General features: G+C 38.2%; 1 long non-coding RNA gene across 1 annotated transcript; it reads left to right on the forward strand.

The window, feature by feature from the left end:
• Positions 1 to 666: 666 nt before the first annotated feature.
• LOC108499928 lies at positions 667 to 18193 on the forward strand. The gene is made up of 3 exons (XR_001875698.1): positions 667 to 713; positions 839 to 925; positions 18107 to 18193. It is a non-coding gene; the product is annotated as an uncharacterized LOC108499928 (long non-coding RNA).
• Positions 18194 to 18636: the final 443 nt, after the last annotated feature.

Genomic DNA, 18636 nt, shown 5'->3' on the forward strand with positions numbered 1-18636 from the left:
CAGTGACACAAACAGGCCTTTTAATTTGTCATCCTTCTTGCCCTTCTTGAAAACTGAGGCAATGTTAAATCCCTACCTCATCAGCCAGAAGCCTAAAGAATAGACAACAGACTATTTTTTTTCAGAGACTGTAAACAGATAAATAAGAATTCAGCAATCTGTAATTTAGAATATAAATTTAGCACTATACCCCTGCTAGCATTAATCAATATACTTGTTGATTTACATAGAAACAATACAGATAATGTACTGAATACACTATTCAGGATATAAGAGTTTCACCTGTGGAGAATTTATAGCCCCCGTGTATGCCAAGAAAAAAAATGTTGTTATTATACACAGAACTGCAAGGAAACTTGTATTATCAATCAGGCAATAGCATGTCATGTATTTCAGTTCATAAAACTGGCATTTTTAATAAAAGGTGTCAGCTTAATTTAGAGCTTAAGCAGAGAACATAGACAAATATTTTCCAATTCATTAGGCCACAGGCCCATAGCATGAAAATAAATTCTTCTGATGAATCCTGTCACCACACTGTAATTCCAACACTGCCATTTCATGAAATTAAGCAGACCCATGCCACCCTTTGCTCTGCTGATGGAGCTCCAAATGCTTCACAAGAGTTTTCCAGGGCTGGTTGTGATGCTGTGTCATAGTGGGAGCCATCTCACAGGGTGCGCATGGGGAACGGAAGGGGTGTTTTGCCCTGAGTAAGTGGTTTGAGATAAGTTATGAGCTCATGAGTCAGGAAAACAAGCTATTTTCAGTTTATGCTCTCTGCCAGGTTCTCTTCTTGATGCCCACTCACATAAGCATAATTGTTCTGCATATGTAGCACAGGAACAAGAGCAAGTTTTGAGGACCTGAATATAAGCTGTGGAAGCTGCCTCAATGTAAGGAAAAGGAAAGAAGAAAATCCCAAGTAAGCACTGCAGCTTCTGTGTGTTTGGGAGGGAGGAATTCTATCATGTGCTGCCTGTTGGAGGGGTTTCCCTTCTTTATTGTGCCAACTGGCAAATCTCTTACTGAAACTTCTGTCAGTTTTCAGTATTACTACAAAAAATCAGTTGGCAGTTGTAATCCTTTTGTTTAGATAATTGCAATCCACTGTAGAACAAAAGATTTACATCATCTGCAAAAGTATTCCAGTTTGTAGAAAGTGTATGGAATTCTTTGTTATTGTTGACATTTTCTTTTCAACCATTCATATTTCTAAAGGAGCAAAAATGTCTTGGTGCAGCTTGCCTGGTGATTGCATTCAGGTTAGATATTTAGAAACAAATATTGCTAAGCTATAGCGCTGTTGCTAATGGTAGGTGAAGGTTGTCTTGTGTCATGTGAACTGGTCAGAGGGATGGGCACATTTCATCTGCATTTTCCCTCTTTTTATGAAACAATACACTGTGAATTGGAGAACACTTCATTTAGCATAAATTGTGCAACAAATGGCTTGCCTAAGGGAAATGGAGCACACGGCTTAACCACAAAGATTAAAAATATTTTTTTTGTTTTCAGATCTGGCTAATAATTACACAGTGAATGGTGTCTTTGTCTGCCTCTTCTGCATACAATGTATACATACTGTTATTTTGAAAATATCTTTGCTATCCTGAAACCCCACTTGGAGTACTACATCCAGGTCTATGGTCCCCAGCACATGTACCTTTTAGAGCAAATCCAGAGGAGGCCACAAAGATGCTCAGAGTGCTGGAGCGCCTCTCCTATGAAGACAGGCTGAGAGAACTGGGATTGTTCAGCCTGGAGAAGAGAAGACTCTGGGCTGACCTTACTGGAGCATTTTCAATATATAAAGGGGGCTCATAAGAAAGACAGAGAGAAAATTTTTACCAAGGCCTGAAGTGACAGGATAATGGGCAGTGGTTTTAAACTGAAAAAAGATAGATTTAGGCTGGACATAAGGAAGACTTTTTTTTTACTGTGAGGTTGGTGAAAAACTGGAAGAGATTGCCCAGAGAAGTTGTGGATGCCCCATCCCAGGCAGTGTTCAAGGCCAGGTTGGATGGGGCCCTGAGCAAACCAGGGCAGTGAGTGGCATCTCTGCCCATGGCAGGGGGGCTGGAACTAGATGATCTGTAAGGTCCCTTCCAATGCAAACCATTCTAATAATTCAAATAGTTCTGTAATTCTATGATTCCATGAAAATTAGACTTTTCTTCCATTTATATCTGCCAAGATACTGCGTTCAAAGGAGAAACCATGTGATCCAACACTGGGCACAGTTGTTCTCCATTCTGCTGCCCAACTGCCTTGGCCTCTGTGTGAGTTGAGTCATTATCTAGTTATTATTAGAGAAATTGCCCTAATTTGATATTAAGAGAGGAACTATAATTGAGTGGAAACAAGAAATTAAGGTTCAACAATGAAAGTGTCCCGGAGAGTGAATTTGGAATTAATCTTCCAGTGGGTTTACAATGTGTCCACAAAAAATAGTACCATATACCCAAATTTTTTTCAGTTACTCTGTTTTAGCAACTAATAGTATAAGATTTTGCAAAATTTAGAAAATTTGAGTATATGTTTCATATAATTCTCTCTTACGATGAGGAAATGAAAGAAAGATTATGTGTCAAATTATTGTCTCCCACTATCTTTTAATGAAAGATTTGGTGGCTGAACAAAATTTTCAGATCAGAAACAGTGCTAAGCACGAAGCTCATACTTCTTCCGAAAGTGCTAGAAGTAAAAGTTCTTCTATTATTTCACTTGACGTAGATTTTTTCCTAAATGTTTGTCACAAGAGCTTTTTAATTGCTCCATGATTTTAGTGCCATGGTAATGGAAAGATAAAAGTAACGTCTGTGGTTCCAGTATTTACCAGTGCTATGTTAAGTAATACAGTTATCCTCATAAGTATTGTAACTTCTCTTGTTGCACAGATCTAAATAGTATTACACATATCAATCCTCCAGAAAGTATTGTTAGCTAGCCTACAGTAGAATAGCCACTGAATTTTACAGTACTCAACCTAACAATATTATTTACATTCCATTGTTATAGAAATAGTGCACTATGGCTCCCGGTTAGCAGGATTTCTAAGTGAATAATTAGTGCTTGTCATTGATTCTTATTAAAATCACTGAAAGTATGCAAATTCTTAAAGCTCTGTATTTTAAAATATTTTCCTGAGTCAGACTTATATACCTTAAAGCAGTGGAAGTATTTTCACTGAAATTAGTAACAACTGGGAAGGAAAACAACTGCAGTAATAACCATATTTTTTCTGTAAGTGGTATGTAGGGACCCTATACTTGCCTTACATGTCTATATGGTTTTGTTCTGTTCAACTCTTTTGCAAAAGAGTTGGTGTAGCTGTGCTAATATACTTTTTTTTGTGGGAACAGTTTTAAGTAAGGAGATCTTTAGTTGTTCCCTCTTAAAACAGTAAATAGGTACTTCCATCTTGAAGCAAGGAATGTCTGGTTTTGGTTGGTTATATTTTTCTATCCCCCAGCCAACATGCAACCTCAAATATGCATATGCATTATGTATAGTGTTTAGGGTTTACTTAGTAGAAAGCACGAGTTATATATTCAGTTTTGCCACAAAATAGAAGTCCTTTCTTCCAAAGGAATGTCCACATTTCTGCTATGCCAATTGGCTGAAGGGCATACGTTTGTTTGCAATTTATGTGTTTTGTTGTGCTTTTTTTAAAATTTCATCTTTCTGTGATAGTTTGTAGTGAAGCTTTTCCATTTTCTAGTTCTAAATACTTCCTGGGATAAACTAATAGGATGTAAGAAGGAAGATTGTCTTATTCAGTAGCCAAAAATAAATTTATGGAAGGACATCTTATTGGTCTGGATTTGGATTCAGATTTGTAGTTGTTGTTGATGTGGTGGTGTCACCTGTAGCGTCAGGCAAGTAAGTGGAATGGGGCAGGTGGTGTAGCTAATTGCCTTAGTGTTTATCATGTCTTGCATGAGGTTTTTAATATCAAGACACAAGATGAATGGATCATTAGGAGTTTGGCAAGAGTGTTTTGTGGGAAGAGTAGCCTAGGAGGAATACTACTGCAATAAGTACAGCATAAAATATGAAGATAAGCAGAAGAGAGAGCTTACAATAGCAAAACGCACTATTTGTATCAGCTTAAGCTTCTGAACTCATAGTTTGGAGAAATGAAAGCAGTAGTTATTATCTGTCTGGGATCTGCTTGAGTCACTGAACTCTTGTACCCATAGCCTGTGTGCAGACAGAATTTTCATTACTTTTCATCCAATTGTCAGCAGAAAAGAAATTTTAGGGCACTGTCAGGACATTTAGCTTGCTGGATTGCATTCACTGAGGTGATTTCCCAATATGTGATATGAAGTGGTTGGTCATTTCAAATTCTTTTTAGTCTCTCACTATCAATACTAATTAAGACGACTTTATCCTTAAAATATTTTACATATTTTGAAGTAATTTCTCAGTTCTCTTTTTATCTCTTTAGTGTAGCAGTATAGAGGGACACAACCCAGATGTCTGCTAGAAATCTTCTGCTGGATGTTACAGATGCATTTAGGAATCTCCAGCATAGCAAGATCTGATAGAGCACAACTACAGTCTCCCTGCCTCTCCTAGATGCCCATGCAGAAATCCCCCATAAGCCTCCACAAAACATCTGCTTGTGCCACTGTTCGGCAGCACATATTCATTCCACAATTCTTGCTACCAATGTGTTGTTTAGGCATTCTTCTTATGGGTGGTCAATGGCATTTCCATGCGAGTCACTGTATGTGTGTCATTCTAAAGAAGGACATTGCTTAGTTCAAACTTCTTTTTCTGAGAAGAACATTCCTAATAAATTCTGAAAAAGAGTAAGTCTTTCCTTTATCAGGAAATCTCACTTTGTGCTGGTATGAGTGTTGTTTTGTTTGGGAGGGGGTGAGATTGGTTTTTCTAGATCTTTTTAGTTATCTATTACTTATAGTGAGCATTCTTGCTCTGTTATCATATGCAGTAGGGTTTAGAACAGTGAATGCTATTTGTCTCAATATTTATAAAAACGTGCTTCTTGAGTAGTTCCTCATTCAATTTTAAGGTTACACAGGCAGAACATATCATACATCTGGGCTGAATATAATATCCACTGAACTGCTTGTGAGACACAGGATCAGAATCTCACTGAATTATTGATATGGGTCAGAACCAACTCACTGTCAGTGTGTGTGTGCGTGTGGGGAAGGGCTGGGCCCAGACCTGCAGGTCCATGGTAAGGCCTGTACATCAGGCCTGCTGAGGGCACAGGGCAGAGCTGGAAGGTCCTGCAGCCCACATGGCGGTTCAGCCCATGCAGAGCCCACGGCATCACTGAAGGTGGTGCAGCCGGGCTGTCAGTCAAGGCAGACCTGCCTGGTAGCCCACCCACACCAAGCCCCTGGAGCCTGTGACTGCCTGCAGCACACCTCACTCTGGCCTGGAAGGCACCGACTGGATATCCTGCCTGGGAGGGAAAATGGAACTCTGTAAATACACAAGACTCCATGTGAGCTCTGTCTCTCTCTTTTCTCCTGCTGCCTGCACCACGTGAACCATCAGATCTTGTTGGTAACCATTTTTCCTGTCCTCTCTCTCCTTCTGTCTTTCATCTCTCTTTCTTTACTCTTTTATCTTTGTTCTTCTTTTACTCTTTTCCTTCCCTTATGGGTAACTTAAACCAATGAATAGTGTTTTACTAAAGCTGGTATATTGATTATTTGTAGCATTTTTTTCCTGTGGAATGGGTTTTTTGTGATGAGTGTTTTAGTGAAATATTTTTTCTTGCTTGTATTTTACTCCTGTAAAACCTTTTGCCAAAATATCTTATTTTTCTCACTAAATTAAAAGAATTTCCCTTAGAGAAGTGTGTGACTCTTTTTCCAGATGCGAATTCGAGGTTATAACAAACCAAAAGGCTTTTAAAAAGTCTTAAATAAAATGTAACTACTCTGGGTAGGTTATGGCTTAAAATCTGGAGTGTAACACATATGTTTAGGAAGTACATGTCTATGTGGTCTCTAGATCTCTACTCTTTCTCCATCTTTCCTCTTCCTACAGTCACCAACTCACCTCTCCTAGTTTTGGTTTTAATGAATCATTTCTATCATTTCAGAGACTCACAGAATGTTCTGAATTGGAAGGGACCCACAAAGATCATCGAGTCCAACTTTTAAGTAAATTGCCCATACGGGGATCAAACCCATGAGCTTGGTGTTATTAGTACTATGCTCTAACCAACTGAGCTAATCTCAAGGTCCTCTTGAAGATAAAATTTTGGACTCATTTTTTTCCTTTTTTATTTTTTAATTAAAAAAAAAAATCCTAACCTTTGTGCTTTTGAGACAGGTACTCTATTTATAGCCATCTACTTCATTTCATATGCTTTAAATTAAATCCATCCTGCACAGCTACAGAGGATTATACAGCATTTATGACATTTTGACTTACTGAGATCATAAACAGTAACAGAAGTAGTAGAAGAATCTCAGCCCCAATAAAAACAACTGAAAATGGGAGCAAAAATGTGCAGCAAACTGAACAACTGACTTCAGCCCCCATTCCCTGTCCCTGACCTGAACTAAAGGAGAGCCAGAGCTAATTCAAAACTGCAGTTGAACAAATAATCTGTGAAAGATAAAAAGCAGCCCTTTGAAGTTATAAAATATAACTCGTTTTCCTTCCTGACTATCTTGGGGGCAATTCTCCTGTCAGTTCATTAGAAATGGCTAATCTGCATATTTTGGTATATGAATTGTTGGCAACTATGTTTTGCATAGTTTTTTGAATGAGAAAAAGGTTAGCAGAGTAATTGAATGTAATAAGATTCTCCATTGATGATAAACACAGTGGGCCATAGGCCCAAGCTGAGAGGAAGAACTGACCTTAGAAAGCAGTTTTACAGTGCTAGTATTAACGTGTAGTGTAGCAAACAGCGACTGGGCTCTGCTTCTCATATTCAGAGAAGGAGAAACATTGTAGCATCATGTTCTCTGCTGTGAAAATACTATACTCCATTTTAACTTTGATTAGTATGATCCTAGTGAACAGAAGTCAGGTCAGATCAATTTGAGACCAAAAATTGTTTCTCAAGCTCACCTCAAAATGTTAAAGCTGCCTTTGCCCTCACAAGGGTATTTTGAGGATTAATGTCCTGTCAGCACTTTGAAAATGTAAAGTGCTAAGTATATATTATTATAACCCTTTCCATTTATTACTTTTATTGATGGTCTCGTGGTTTCCATGACGCTATGTTGATTTGAACGGGATTTTCCTGCAGTGTGCATTTCATCCCATGAAGAGTAAAAAAACAAATAGTTCTTTTTAGGCCTTGTGCCTTGTTGGATAATATCCAGTTACTGGGGGACTTGTTTATGACCCACTATCTCTGTGCTGTGAAAGCCTTACTGCAATACATTATGCAGCTGTTTGTTTTCAACTTTGTTTTCTCAACTGTATAAGCTCTCTGCTGCTACTGAGACCTATGTGCTGCTCCTAACTTACTCCTAAGGGGTTCCTGAGTGAAAAGCAGACTCACCACCCACTGAACTTCTGTATTTTTTACAGTAGGTGCCTTTTTCTCATAGCTATTCTAGTGTGTTCAAGGAGTGGAGCTGAAGCCAGGCTTGTCAATCACCGGCAATCAGGGAATATCTTGCTTGTTGAAGTTCAGTCCAGTTTTTACTGCATCCTCTGGCATTGGCATTACAGCCAGACCTCCTGGTGGCCAAGCTTTTCTCAGGAAAATTCCAAACTTTATTTCAAAATTTTAGATTTACACTTTGGATCTGTAACATGTCTGTCTAACTCCCAGCCAAGTCCCCAGGGGGCATTTACTTTTGGAGCAGTCTGCCTCCTCAGCTCTGCTTTCCTGCAGGCTTCAGGGATCAAGTTAGTCCAAGAAAAGCCACAGGCATATGAGCCATATGTGCCTTTTGTTTCCTCCTCTGTTGAGAGTCTCAGCAGGAAGGTTGGCCCTGATCTGTCAACAGTGTTCCCTTGGCCTACAGCCTCAACCAGGTACGTTTTCCTTGGCCCTCATGTCCCCTTAAGAAAAGGCATAAAGAGAGTTGGAAGCCACAGCTGCAGGACAGCCAGGCCCCCTCTTACAACAGGCCGTGTAGCAGGGCAAAAGTGCAGCAGGTTGTGCTCAAATGTATGGATGCTTTGCTATACAATGCAGACACAAAAGCTATCTAAGTCTGTGTTGTTGTCATGCCTCTGACATCTTTAGGGCCTGCATGAGCTGCCATGCTTTAACTATATCTCTCCACAACTTTCTCCCCAGAGGTCCAGGATGCTTGGGGGTGGCCAAAGCCAGAACGTGTTGCAAAGAGTCTTGGACCTACCACCTCTTTAACCTGTCATGTACCTTGCTGAATCATTTCACAGACTGACATTTTCGGGAGAAACACAGATCCACCTTTCTTCTGTGAAATACGGGGGGGGTTGTATCACATAGAACAGCAGAAAAATGTAGGTTGGAAGGGACCTTCGAGGCTCATCTAGTCCATTCTCCTCTTTAAGTCCAAGAAAGGCCCATTAGTTAGTATTCAGCCATGTGGAACATACAATATGGGTTCTTTACCAAAGACCTATCCTCAAAAATTTTTTAGACCATTTTCTTAGCTTAGTTTTGCTCTCTTGTTCAACCTAAGGAGAGAATAGAGTACAGAGAGAAGAGGGGAGGGGAGGGAAAGCTGATCATGCAATCAAGAATGTTTTGTTTAGCACCTTTTGGAATAAAGCAGGAGTGATCAATATTGAAACAGCAAAACCTCAAAAGTGATGATTCCTCTAGAGCTACAGCTCTCCAGCTCTGTCAAAGCAATTTCACTAAGGCACATACAGAAGAATTGCATGTAGAGGTAGCTTTCTTGCACAGCTTCAAGGGCCAGCAGCTGACATCTTTGGCTATCGGGACAGTCAACAAAAAGCACATGTAACCCATCTGTATCTTGTGACCTCACCTGTGAGTTGATAAATGATATAAAGTTCAGAAAGTTCCTTGATCTATGTGTTCATAGTCCATGTTTTCCATTGTTCCTCAAAGTGATGCTGAGATAGCAAAGAAACCCAGACGTGATGCATGCCACGCTGTCTCTGGGATTATGACTGTCAGATCAGGTGAAGAAACCCCAGATCTTTAATCTTAGACTTGCCAAAGAAGAGAAAAGGATTCCTATTCCCTCCAGGACCAGATAGAATTACAATCCTGTGTAAAGGAAGTAATATTACTCTATGGATCCCAATAGAAAAAAAAAAAAAAAGGAAAAATATAGAAGTAGAAGAACTTTGAGGCTTTTTGGTTTGTTTTATTTTCTGTGTAATTCTAAGGCCATTGTTTAAGTAATATATTCTAACCAGTGGTATGAATTCTCCACAAAGACAAATGTTTAGACAGAAGGCTCAAATCTCTTTCAAGAAAATGAAACTATATACAACTTGGAATATTAAAGACAATATCCTTAGGATATTGTTCATGTGTGTCAAATCCTGAAATGTCACAAAAGAGAACATTTAACCTTCTTTACTACCTAGAGTAAACCTTACGTTGGGTAACTATATTTCTTGTGCTGTAAGAACACCTTCTCTAACAGGACTCTGTCATGTACTGTTAACTCTGACACCTAATCTTCAGAACTGTCATAGTATTCATTCTTAAGCTACAGGAGAAATATTTCCTGAACTTACTTAAATATCCAACTAAGTGTTTTACAGTAGTATGGGTTTTGGGATCCATGGTAATAGAACCATGTCCCACAACCTGATATGTGCTGGGCAGTCAGCTGGCCACTGACACATTAAATACCTCTGACACTGCAAGGTGGTCAAGATCATGTTGTATTTTTTTCAGTTTCTTTTTTTCTTGCTTTCATATTTTTTTTTCTCCCCTGATAGATTTTCATAAAGTCTACATTGTTTGAATATACATACATAAAAATTCTTTTCCACCCTTCCACTTCTTTAGACATCCATGTGAATCCAGTTCTTACAAACTGTACATGCTAGTGTGAAGGAAAATGAGGTTATTTACCCATGCACATTTTGGCATTTTGTTATTTTAAGAAGTAAGATTCTAAAATCTCACTTTTCACTGGAAAGAAGTATAATCCTGAATAGAAATAATCATTGGTGTCCAAGGATTGAAGTTTGTTCTGGAGCAGAAGCAGTTCTTAGTGCTTTTTCCTGAAGTATAGTTAACAAGATTCATGGTCCGGGAAAAGATGTGTGAGTTAGTCCAACTGTACAGATTACATCAGAGAGAATGTTGGAAGGCAGGGGATCCTCTGATGTCAGTGTTGTGAATGGTCAACTTTTGTGCTCATGCATCTAGCACATTGAAACAACACCCCATGGAATGGACCTCTATGTTGTGTTACTTAATTGCAATACATTTGCAGTTGACCAAAGATTAATATTCTTGTATTCTTGTTTTCTGAGATGATGTTTATGTTGTCCCAAATCACTCAGAAACAGTCATTGTAACCATGTAAACCCTTTGATTTTATGTCAGTAAAATATGTTTCTGCCAAATGTTGAATTGGGTCTTTAAAAAAGTTTATCCATGTTCTGGTCTTTCAGTTGAATAGAAGGCTTTGAATGGGCCCAATTTCTGTGTATTGTTAAGTTCTTGCAGTATCAGAGAAGTGACTGTAGATTTCTGTCTTAGCCCTTAAGTATAGAATAAAACAAAGGGATAAATGAAAATCTGACTTTCTGCTTTATGGCTATGTAAAAGCACTGGGTACAGACAATGAGAGTGATGTATGACAAATGTGAGGAAGATTACAAAATCATCATGTGCAATACAACTTAGTTTGCTCTTTCTTTTTCAAGGAAATCCAGGCAGTTCAGCAAGACTGTCAAGTCTGGATTATAAAATAAATAGTATTAAAGGGAGAAGGCAACACTTGCCATTGTTTCTGTGTTCACTATATTTGTCCAGTCTCTGGAGAATGATCAAATCTCCTTCCAAATAGTAAAATATTTAAAACAAAATAGCTTTAATATATATGTCTGTATATGCCAAGATAGGTCAAGTGCTTTATGAAAGAGATGTAGAAGTTCAATATATCTTTCCTTTTACCTTACTTGTTGGAACAACCCCAAGTTATAGTATCACAGAGATGGAAAAGACCTATTAAATTTTGCATTTCCTTGCCAGTGAAAGTGTACTCTCAGTATATAGTATTTTCTATCTCAGGCTCTTAGGCATCTACCCTTTCACTTGAAGACTGAATTCCACAGCACAATAAAATCAGTGTTGGAAATTTTCCCTACTACTCCTCCTAAAAATAGGTTTGTTCATTTGTATTGCCTTATTCACACCTGTAAGCCACACTTTTCTGTCCTTCCTTCTTGAGAATTCAACTACCAAACTCCTGCAAATTGTCATGATATATACTCCAGACTCTGTGAAGTGAGAAAGTGTAAAAGAAAAGTGGGAAATCTGTTTCTAAGCTGAATTTATGGACAAATGGTTACATTTTACTACATGTGAAATATTTTACTCCTCTTTCACAAAATTTCTCATTTGTGTCCATTTATAACTCTTTGGACCAATTGTTATCTTTCTCAATGTCTTCCCAAATGTTTAAATGACTCAGAAATTAGAAGGGCAATTTCACTGGTACAGTTCTACACTTGAAATTGTTTCAATAGTAGTGCAAATTTGCCTTTAGAAATTGCTCAAGATGTATGTTTCTTTCATGGAAGTGTGCTACCTTGTTTAACATGAGCTCTACTTCCTCGGATCATGGAAAGAGTTAACTTAGCAAGCAGAAGCCCTAGTGAGCATGCTGTATGTGGAACTGGAAGAGGTTCACTCACAACTCCATACAGTAAATGTAGTTTTGTGGGCTTTATAACTTGCCTTCGATCACTGGTCTAGTCTTCCTTTTCGTACTTGAACTTAATAATTTTGATTGTTTCCCTTAAGCCCTTCATGGTACATAATGTGAACTGTATGTGAACAGTTAAAAAAGACATTTGAAAGGCACAAAGAAGTTAGATGCAAAAAAAAAAAAAAGGGCTGTATAGTTAATTAAAAAAAAAAAAAAAGGAGGAAGCCACCACCAGTTTGCATGGGGATTTGTGGGACGGCTGCCCATTGTTAAATTAAGTTCATCTATTAATTTCCAAGTATTTTCACCACACTACTTACTCTACTTTTTGCAGTGGATACCAGCCAGGTTAAGGATTTATAGCCTTCTATGGCTACTCTTACCAACACATAGCTCTTGAGGAGGTGTTCAGTGTGTATAAAGAATCTTTAAAATAAAACTTGTTTGCTGTAGGCATTCACTGCTCTCTCTTTCCTTTCTTTCCTTTCTCTCTCTCTGCCTCTCCACTACCTTAATTTTTCTATGGACTTGGCTTCTTTGTTCTTTCATGACTAATATTACCATCTGTGACATTACATACCAAGATAGCAATGCAACATATTAAGCACAGGAAAACCCGGAATGTTTGAGCTCATCCAAGCATTTGTTGCTTAAAGCTCCAGCATTACTTGTAGCCACCTGAAGCATCCCAAAGTTTCTAAAAACACATCGGAGTAAATCAGCAGGTTTCTGTGTTGTTATTGAAATAGAGATATAAGACCTTATTGGACCTGCCTTCTTGAAAACAATCTCGGCAACTTATTTGCAGTTTTATTTCTCACTAAAGGCTCATAAAAAGAGCTTTCACTTTTATGGCATTAGCCTAACTACCACCTGGGGCAACTCACTTTGGGAACTCCTCAACTCACTTTTTTCAAGATCTCTTACTCTACAAGAAACGTACCACTCCTAGATCAGACCTATGACCATAGCCTGTGTGGACTATGCTCTCATGTAACAGGGGCCCAACAACCAGGCACCTAAGTCCTTATCTGCCAACTTCTGCCCTTCCGAGGATGGGGAAGGGGCAGCAGGTGTGAAGAGAAATGTACCAAGACAAAAAATCATGACATGGACAGGTCTCAAGATGCAAGATCAAAATCAGAATGAAGGTCTCTCCTCATCCTGCTTCTCTTATACTTCTAGACAGATCCAAATCTTATTTACCTAATAGGCATTGCAGTAACCACCAAGATCTGATATTCTGAGAGACAGTTCTTTCCCTCCCATTGCTGATTCTTCAGACAGTGAGTTGCTTCACTGTTTATCTCAAAACCTGTAGTTATCTGCAGACATCAACCTATCCAGTTTTCATTTGCATTAATAATTTCCCGCTTCAAGTTCTAGTACTTGCATGTAGAATTCAATATTGAATAATTGTATGTTCACACTGTATCTTAATTGCATTATTACATTCTACTTATTAAAATAAAAGGGATATATATATAGCGCATAGTAATAATAAAATAGTGAATAATAAAGGCCAATGAAAGGTTAGGAGTGTTTCTGTGTTTTAACTCTATCTCCTTTCTGATTTATCCAAATTGCCCACTAGCACACTTGAGGCGGGAGCAGGCTTCCTCCCCTTATCTGCTCTGCCTGTAGTACCCACAGCTCCTAAGGGCCGAGGAGTTTATGAATCTACTCCTCATAGTGCCATGAAGGTGGGTTGACATTATGCAGGAGTCATGATGGAAGAGGGAACAACTGAGATTAGCTCCATTGGATAGAACATGGTGCTAATGACACTAAGGTCATGGGTTTGATCCCCGTATGGGCTGTTCACTTAAGAGGTGGACTTGATCCTTGTGGATCCCTTGCAACTCATAATACTCTGTGATTCTGTGAAACATACAACTTCTGTAATTAAGGTGGATCCAAAGCTGCAGTTTTTTTCTCTCTTACTAAGTTAAGTAGGGAACCAGAAAGGAAGACTTGACTTTTACAGTAACTTAATTAACTTTGATTTGACACTAGGCTAGGCAAGCACAGAGATGTAATGGCAAGTTGCAAACTAACCTTGCTAAAACACCTTTCCTGTGTTTTGATATACAAAATATGTGTGGGTATCTGTGTAATAACACAATATTTGTATATTATTTTTAATTGTCCTGTATCTGGACATTTACAAGCCTTTCTTGTTTTACATGACAAATAATCTGGTAGTTTCCTGTTGAAAAAAAGCAAATAAATGTAAATATTATTTCTGTGTAAGTCATAGAAATGAGAGAAATATTACAGAAGAGAGATATAAAAAGAACTATGGTAATGCTACTATAAGGATTTGTTAATTTGATTAGGCATTATACACTTGGAAAAATATGTAATAGTTGTATTACTCAGAAGAAGGAAAAGGTGAGCTGGAGAAAGGAGAACTGGAAGGGTAAAACCAAAGGGAAGAATAGAGAGCAGGGAAGGAGAGAAAGTGTGCTTCAACAAAAATCCTCTCAGCTTTTGCCCTGGGTCTGCAATCAGCCTTACAGGGCCAAAATGTTTGATAGTAGTGATGTCACTGGCCTGTGTTTTGTATGGATACTCGGTCATTTATGACCACTGTGTTGACACATCATATGGTATGTGATTTATAACAACTGTAGGGTAAATAATATTCCTCTAAGCAGGAATTTAAGGATAACCAATGTGCACATTAGATAAACGTGTGCAGACTCACACGTGCTCAGAGTGCACCCATAGGACTATATATGAAAATCTGTCTGTATAGAAATTGACAGAAATATAGGTGATGACCCAAGTGTGGATACATTTTCAGTCTGTAGCACACATGTATTAAAATATGTGTGTAACTTATTATAGTTCTTTGCATTACAGTAAGAGATATAAAGTGATACAGAAAGTGCATTCAGTATTCAGTTTGTGTATGTTGTCCAGTCCTATCTATTTCTTGTAGCTTATATCTGTAAACATTTGCTGTAAGGGAAATACTGATGGTATAGCTATAGATGACTCAAAAAGATAAGTGGCTAACTTCTGCTGTCCACCTGTGTGACCCAAAACCACCTTTGGGCACAGTTAAAGATGATAGCAGCTTCTATTTGTGTGCTGTCTTTCTGGTTCAGGCCCTTGGGACCCCACCAGCTGAGATCTTACTCAAGGAGATGGGGCTGGATGCTCTGCTTGGTGGCATTGTAGAAAAACCTTCAGCAATGAACCACATTGCTCACCACACATCAGATGTTTTTCACCCCACTGCTACCCCCTCCCTGTGGACCCCAGAGCAGGGCAGATGAAGCACAGGAGACTTTCCCCTTGCCGTAGTCGTTTCTGGCCCTACATACCCGTGGGGAAGCAGCAGCAGCCCCTGTGGAGATGGGGCTGGGAAAGGCAGGTGTTGTTCCCACAACCAGAACCCGGCTCCCAGGGGTGGAAAGTGGGGGTCAGGAAGTTAAGAAAGGTCGGCCAAGTCCCACTGGCTCTTCCTAATCCTTTTTTCCACACACAGCCCCTTGAAACTCCCCTGATTCCTCCCAGTGCAGTGTCTGGGAGAGTTGCTATACTGCTGCAGGATTCAATTTATTTTTCTCGCTTCCAAACTATGCTTCTGCAGAGTCTCAAGCCAGTTTTGTTTCAGCTTGTGTCAAGCAACACACAGGAGAGATGTGGCTCTATTACACTGATTTGTTTTTCTTTTCCTTCCTTTTTTTAACCTTTTTTTTTATTATTATTTTGACAGGAAATCTTGCTTCTTTTTCTCTTGCATAAGTATGATGTAACCCTGTGAAAACAAATACAGTTACTTGTTTACATGTGTAAAACTGAAAGGAGAGTTTTGCTGATGAAGTTATATCTGAAGGCTAGAGTTGTACAAAAAATTTATTTATTTGTATTTGTTTGCTAGCCAAACCAAAAAATCAACAACAATAAAAAAAATTCTTTTGGTCCACCCAGAATTAAAATTTGTCTATTTTCTTGCCAAACAGCAACACACAAATTTGAAAGAAATGTCATTTCAGGTCAGAAGACATTTCATGTAGGATTTTTAACATTCATTAAAGATGAATATAGGTAAATTTCAAAAGAAATCCTTAATGCAAAATGAAAACTGGACAGTTTCTGTTTGAAAACAATCAATATGCTCTTTTCTGATGTTTCAAAATGTTTCTTTTAACACAAAAATTTCATTCTGCAGTTATAAAGATTGTTCCTTGCAAGGAAATTAGAGCAAGCTTTTTGATACTGATGATGCTTCCTTACATAGGAATGGAAAGGTTAAAAAGTGGTTAACTAACAATCTTCTTATGTATAGCTGGAGAGTGTACTTTTTTATTGTGGCTTTATGCAAAGCATCCAGGCAGTAAACCAAATTAAAATAGATAGACTATAGTGTCAAGGGAAAGTTTTATCCAAACAAAATTTAAATAAATTCATGCATTTCACTAAGTTAAAAAATCAAAAACCAAATAATTTTGCATATAGGTAATGGTCTCAAGATTTTGTCATTTCTCTTCCACTTTTAAAACAATAAGACCCAAATGTGGGTAAAATCATCTTACTCTTCCCACTCAAAGCAAGCAACTTTTTCCAAGTTCTTACGCTGACAAAATGTGTTTCTTAGGAATTAATGTTTAAAACTATATAGAATAAGTGTTTTAGTGCTCTAGTTAAGGAAAAATAAACAACTGCATTAGCTAATCTAAGTTCAAATAAACAGATGCATAAGCTGGTCTGTTTCAAAGCAATACAGAACTGAACAGAGACCATTAACACTCAAAACACTTCGTAAGGTTCAGAGATGGTTAACCTCTTCAAAGCAAAATGTGCTTAGGTCTTGTATGGCTGCACTGAGGGAGTGAGTAATAACACCCCTATGTAGTGGTAAGCTGTAACTGCAGATTTTCTGAGCGTGTATGCTAGTGCAGAAGGCAGCTCACATGAACTTAATTTTAAAGATGAAGACAACAAAAAATGTGGTCTCATTTATTTTTCACTGCAGCCAGCAAATTTGACCGAACATAGTGGTGTCCAATGCTCTTTTAAATCTTAGCAAAAAATCTAAATTTTCAGGAGCTTTAACTCCCATGTGCCGGAGAAAGACCCTTTGAGATATTGCCCAAATATTGTGACATGGTATTGACCCTTGCTTATTCAGCTCTGTGTATAAATGATTTGTGGATCATGAAAAAAACTTTCATGAAGGAAAATCCTGGCTACCTGCACAGCTTAGTAACAGAGATGGAAAGCACAAAATCTGTGCTTTGATGCATTGTGAATTTTTAAACAGATCTCTCCAGTTTGTCCCAAGTCTACAGACTGTTTCCACACAACACCCTCACCCAACAACAAAACAAAATGCCCCCCCCCCAAAACCCCCAAACCAATAGAAGTCAAACAACCACAAAAAAAGGAGACTAGTATTCTAAAATAACTCTGTGTGTGTTAAATACAGAGCCATTTGAAGTAGCAGAGACTGAAATAATTGTATATAGGTCTCAGAAAACATAAGAAATAAGAGGACCTCATTAGGTACAATAGTGCTGATATCCTGATGGGAAACAAAAAATCTGCCAAAGTCTTCTTTCAGGCATTGTTTTGCAAATGTTCTAAATGCAAACCAGCATGGTTTACTTTGTACAAAATTTTAATCAATAATTTTTCTTTATAGTTCTATAAAATAGAACTATATAGTTCTATAAAATAATATAGAATATTGCTCAACTTTTTAGTTTCTTGAGGGGAAGGGGGAGACATTTAACACTTTCTGAGAAGCACCCAAACAAGATTTTTTTTTCCTTAGGAGTCCAGCCCGGGTTTTACTCAGATTTCAGTACAACCCAGGCTAGGATTTAGGTGTTTCAGCCAGCACTAAGTGACTATACATACAAATGTAGGCATGATCAATAAGGTTTCTAGTTACAGAGATCACTATTAAAACCTTTACAATTAGCATTTGAACATAATTAACATTATTACATGATTTACAGTATCCCCACACTATGAACACCACAGTAGATAATAAGGGAAAAGGTTGAATTGTAAAAATTTGAATTTTGTATTCCTTAATAGGGAGTCTCAATGCTGTGATTTAAGAAACTCCCAATAAGCGCAGAAGCTGCAGGAGGCTTTACATGAGAAAGGAAGAATAGTATTTCTTTTTAGAGCTTCCGTAAACTTTGTTCCACTTATGAAATTTTCTACAGTCTGTACTATTGTAACTTAAATAATCTATACTATAACTCCAAATTTACATATTTTAATTACTTTCTTTTTTTTTTCTCATGTAGAAGTGACTGTTTCTTCTGTTGGAAGAATTCCACTTGGAAATGCCAACTTCCGGAACCAATAAAAACGCTGTAAGAACTCCTGACAGGTTTGAGGTCAAAGCTTTTAAACAGGTTTCCACATTTGCCAGGTTTTACAGCCCATTTTAAAAATATGTACTAATATCAAAGAAGCCCAGCTGCGCTGAAATGATAAACATGACTGGGGATGCTTCAGACTGTGGATGATCTCTTCAAAACACAGGAATGAGGCTTGACTTTTCAGGCAAGGGAGAGCAGCAATTCTGGCACCCTAGGGACTTCCTGCATTGTTCTAGGTGGGTACGCACCTTTTTCCAAAATGTGGGCCCAGGGAATGCCCACTTTACACTAGGAAACCATAAGCTACTTCAGCTGAGATATGGTATCTCTGTGTCACCCCACAGCTTGCAGTGTAGACAAGTCCTGAGTGTTTTTGAGCTGTGTGAACATAACCACAAGCTGAAGAGTTTCGTTGTTCAATACAGTTTTGTGCTGTGCTTGGAAACTGAATT

Source organism: Lepidothrix coronata, unplaced genomic scaffold (assembly GCF_001604755.1).
Source record: "Lepidothrix coronata isolate B3197 unplaced genomic scaffold, Lepidothrix_coronata-1.0 Scaffold3, whole genome shotgun sequence".
Taxonomy (NCBI): Eukaryota; Metazoa; Chordata; class Aves; order Passeriformes; family Pipridae; genus Lepidothrix; species Lepidothrix coronata.